The sequence below is a fragment of the Bidens hawaiensis genome, unplaced genomic scaffold (assembly GCF_021521415.1).
Source record: "Bidens hawaiensis isolate Kalapana, Puna unplaced genomic scaffold, B.hawaiensis_p1.1 tig00006365_1, whole genome shotgun sequence".
NCBI classification, from domain to species: domain Eukaryota; kingdom Viridiplantae; phylum Streptophyta; class Magnoliopsida; order Asterales; family Asteraceae; genus Bidens; species Bidens hawaiensis.
Genome location: NW_027491425.1, coordinates 597,733 through 603,126, shown reverse-complemented (window position 1 = coordinate 603,126; position 5,394 = coordinate 597,733). Strand labels below are relative to the sequence as shown.

Here is a 5,394-nt window from a genome sequence, read left to right as displayed (position 1 = left end):
ACAGTCCCTTGGTGCATGATGTTCGCAGACGATATTGTCTTAGTGGCTGAGAGAAAACAAGATCTGAACATGAGGTTAGAGGAGTGGCGAGCAGCTTTAGAAAATAAAGGTTTAAGGATTAGTCGCTCAAAGACTGAGTATCTCAATTGTAACTTTAGCGGGATAAACGATGATGACAAGATCCAGATCACCATCGAAGACCAAGTGGTTCCGCAGGTAACGAAGTTCAAATATCTAGAATCGTTTGTCCAGAGTGATGGGGAAATAGATAGCGACGTGGCCCACCGTGTCCAAGTTGGATGGAGTAAATGAAGGGCAGCTACAGGAGTTTTGTGCAACAAGAGATTCCCAAACAGGCTAAAGGGTAAATTTTATAGGGTTGCGGTTAGATCGGCGATGTTATATGGAACAGACTGCTGGGCCATCAAGAAGTCACATGCGTGTAAGCTAGAGGTTGCAGAAATGAGAATGCTAAGGTGGATGTGTGTGCACACACGATTGGATCGGATAAGAAATGAGGTTTTTCGAGAGAGATTAGGGGTTGTTAATATCTCAGATAAGACAAGAGAGGGGAGATTGAGATGGTTTGGACATGTTAAAAGAAGAGAGACGACGGCTCCTGTCCGATCTGTAGAAACTCTTAGTATAGAGGGGAGGAGGGATAGAGGACATCCCAAATTAACTTGGGCCGAGAGGATTAAGCATGATTTGATAGATTTGCACCTCTCCGAGGACATGGTTGAGGATAGGAATTCTTGGAGACGCATGATTAAGGATAAGGACTTTTAGGAGAAATGTAGAGTTTTGATTATATTTTTATCATAGGGGGCGTTTCTTCACCTTATTTCGGGTGAAAAATGATATATTACTATAATACCCTATCCTCAAATTAGTATTTATAACACATATTTAGTATTAAGTGCTAATATCACTACTATTAATTTTCCATATTTAGTATCACTATTATTACTATAACACATATTTAGTATTGATCTATTCATTATAATATCACTATTATTGATCTATTCATTACTAATATCACTATTATTATTATAACACATATTTGGTATTCATTACTAATATTACTATTATTATTGATCCCATGCATATTGTTTTCGAGCCGGGGGTCTCTGTGGAAGCAACCTCTCTATCCTTTTGGGATGGAGGTACGGTTTGCCTACATCTCACCCTCCCCAGACTCTGCTAACAGTTTTGCTGTTGGTGGGATTTATACCGGGTATGGTTGTTGTTTTAGTAATGGCTTTCAACCAATTTCCCCTTTTTAACCAATACTTTTTCCTATTCATAGATTACAACCCAAACAACCATTTTATAACTACTTAAATTTAGTTTTGAACTTTCGATGCAATTGCAAAATCATAAAATATGTACAGCATCACACCTCTGCATTTCACTAAATCAATGCAAGTTGGAAATCATCTAGGAATATAATGGATTCAAGTTCCAAATATCAACTAGAATGATAGGAGTCCATATACTCCTAGGAGAGACATGATTGTGCTTCCCAAGATAATAACATCCACAAACAAACAAAGATATAGATAAGATATCAAGAAAGTAACACACAACAATCAATCAGGTAAAGACAAATCATGGGCTAATTTAATTGACCAAGATACATGGCATTGAAACCATGTTGCATGATACAGTGATGCATTTGTATATCATGCATATATGTATTTCACCATTCATACATTATATACGTAACATCAAACTAACACCATAAACCAGCATAAACATCAACCAAAGAAACATCAACAGTCACCCATTCAACCCCTGCATATAAATACAAAAAATAAATAAATAAATAAATAAAAACTAGAGTAACTTGCATTGCAACGCATCCACCTTCACATCAACATGTGTAACATCTACACGAGGCCCGAAAATATCTCTTCACTACGCACCGCATCATTCACTAGCTGACTCAGTAGATGCAGCATAAGCGCATTCAAATGTTTCTTAAATGTCGCATACTTGTTAAAGCTTTGCACCACATTTTTGGAAGTAACTTTTTTAGCATTTTAACCTTAAAACATGACATATTTGCCAAAAAAAAAAGTGTTTCTAAATCATAATACTACCTTTTGAAGGGTTGTTTGCACTACTTTTGAGTTGAAATAAAGGAGTCCAGAGCACGACATGAATCGCCATGTCAACATCTTCTTGAGTGACATGTTGCCTAAGGTGCATTCGAACATGAGCTTCAGACATCCAAATCATTGATTCCATATGACTCACGGCTATTGGAACTCCATGTCCGTGCTACACACGTGTACACTTGATTAATCGTTTAAAACAAATTAAATCCTTGATTAAATTTACATTAAAACATGTTTTTATGAGAAACTAAGAGATATTTCTCTTCTTAGATCAGCCTAGGCTTCCGTGAGTTTGTCTAAATCAGCATCGTGCAACCTCGGAAATGCATTTAACTTGGCGTGTCATGTGACCTATCTTCTTCTTGAGAAAGCATCTAAATGAAAAAACTTCTTGTATCAAAGCACAAATCCCAAAATAAATATATATAAAAAGTTATGTCGGGTACATCGGGTATATAATCGGGCAAATAGGTTAATGTTATCGGATAATAGACTATATTACAAGTCCCAAACCCACGGAAAATTTCAAAACCAATCCCAAACCTCCTAATATGTTGGATATTGCCTATCCCAATCGTGTTGGGTTTTCACATCGGATTCGGGTTTCATTGCCATCTCTACTTATATTGTGATCATTGTAATATTGTTCACTAATGAATTAATTTATGTACAATTTAGTAAAAATACTACCTTTTGGCATAGACTTAAAATGACTCTCTGTTGCAAACTTTGCAAGCATCTCGTCCATGACAGGATCCACCTTATCCGATACATCGAACCGGTTTTCATCCATGCTAATCACAACCATACACAAAAACATGAAAAGAAAAAGAAGCTTAAATAATATTAAGTTATTAATATATGTATATATAAGTTGTAACCTTCACAACACAGAGAATATATAAGTTGTGAAAAGTTTTTGAAGAATTATATCTGCAGAAATGAATGCAATTTAAAACAATAAGATATTGAAATTAGTTTTCGCATACGTAGCCTACCACCCTCCTATTGGATTAGCTGCAGCGATAACTGAGCATCAAGCTTGAGGTGAAGTTACAATTCCAGCTTTAGATACGGTGATCATGCTTTGTCGTTCCATTGCTTCATGAATACTCACCCTATTGATGTCAAAAATGTAATCAGACATTTAACTATTTGTTGCTCATCCATTTTGTCAAATTCAACAATAAGGCATGTCCACTTGCGTGTGACCGGAACCTTGGGGCTGCCGTAAGACCTACGACAGAAGCACCTTTCTCGGTTGTGTGACCGGTCTTTTCAACTTGCGTGTGACCGGTCTTTTCAACATACCTTCAAAACAAAGTTAGCAAGAAAGTTAAAACTATTGTTAGTTTTGTTGTTAATGTGACTATGCAATAAAATGCTTTTTACATAATTAAACACTTACTTAAGGAACTGAGATTTTGCAGTGCTAGGATCACCTAATAAAAAGCACATTTACGTCTCCACGCAGCATATGTTTTCCTTCAACATTTTCTCCTTGACCTCCAAACATGGCAAGAGCAATTGCGTAGTTTTTATATCTTCATGACCATATATTGATGGAGCAACTGACTTGATAATCTGGTTAAATGTTATTATCACATATTGTAACAGATATTAATATACTAGAGTAGTACTAAATAAGCAATTTAAAAACATACTGGTTCCCAATCCGTGGATCTTTAGATAACTTCTCATTTTCTGCTCTGTCCTCTTGTGTAAGTAAGTTTATAGGCTGAAAACAAATCTTGTTTGTTAGTAACATGGTTTACTTCAATGGCTGAAATCAAAGTTGTTTGTGTAAATGCCTGTGACTTCCTGAAAATTACATTAAAAGTAAGAATATGTTGAGATGGTTATACTTTACTGATATAGAAGATAAAAAAAACTCAAGGCATAAATTGGATTAAGTGAATATTACTAGCAATTCCTCGTTTCGAGCTTCTTTTCTAAAGCTCGAGCTCGGCTCGTTTATTATTTATTAATTCATTTATATGCGTTTTTAATTATTATTATATATTTTGTAAAAAAAAAAAAAACTTTAACGAGCCTAAGCTCAACCTGAACTCATGTTGTATGTCAAACGAGCAAAAGCTCGGCTCGAGATCGGTTTTGCAATGTAAAAATAATACATAATGATAATTATTAGAATCGTAATTACAGAGATATTATATCATGCAAAGTTACCAATCTAAACACACTAAATAAGGAAACCGAATCATTATAAACAAGGTGACATATATCGTGTATCTTCCTCATATCAATCGTATATCTTCCGCTAATATTCCCCCTCAGTTTCAACGGGAGTATGAACGCACATTTAAACTGGACCTGAATGATTCGAACAGCTGTCGTGGAAGACCCTTGGTAAAAGTATCAGCATATTGAAAGGCTGAAGGAACATGAAGCACTCGAACATGTCCGATTTGAACCTTTTCCCTGACAAACTGTATATCCATTTCAATATGTTTCGTCCTCTGATGTTGTACTGGATTGGCCGAAAGGTATACTTCAGATATGTTATCACAATATATAATTGTAGCTTTACGAACGGGCACCCGCAATTCAAGAAGAAGATTGCGAATCCATGTAGCTTCAGCAACAGCGTTGGCAACCCCCCTGTATTCAGCTTCGGCACTAGAGCGTGACAAGGTCGGTTGTCGTTTCGAGGACCATGATACTAAGTTGTCACCAAGAAAGATACAGTAGCCCGAAGTAAACCGACGTGTATCAGGACATCCGCCCCAGTCCGCATCCGAGTATGCGGTGAGAGCGTAAGTAGACGAAGCTGAAATACAAATGCCGAGGTCTATAGTACCATGAATATCTCAATAGGCGCTTGATGAATGCATGATGTGAGTCACGGGGGGGCATGCATAAACAAGCAAAGCTGTTGGACCGTGTACGATATGTCCGGGCGACTAAATGTTAGACACTGAAGTGCCCCAACAACACTACGATAAAAGGTGTCGTCTGGTAAAAGTTCCCCCTCATTAGCACTAAGCTTATAGCTAGTGTCGACGGGAGTGGGACATGGTTTACATGTCGTCATAGATGCTCGATGTAATATATCCTGTGCATATTTCGATTGGGATAGAAAAATGTCCCGATTATCCCGAGTGACTGAAATGCCAAGGAAGTGATGAAGAGGCCCCAAGTCAGACATAGCACATTCACTGCATAACCTTGCAATGATTCGATTACGAAGCACACTAGTAGAAGTGGTGAGTACAATATCATCGATATAAAGAAGCAAGTATGCTATCTG

General features: G+C 37.0%; 1 pseudogene; it reads right to left on the bottom strand.

The window, feature by feature from the left end:
- Nucleotides 1-1,839: 1,839 nt before the first annotated feature.
- Nucleotides 1,840-5,178, bottom strand: LOC143632143 (DNA replication licensing factor MCM2-like; annotated as a pseudogene).
- Nucleotides 5,179-5,394: the final 216 nt, after the last annotated feature.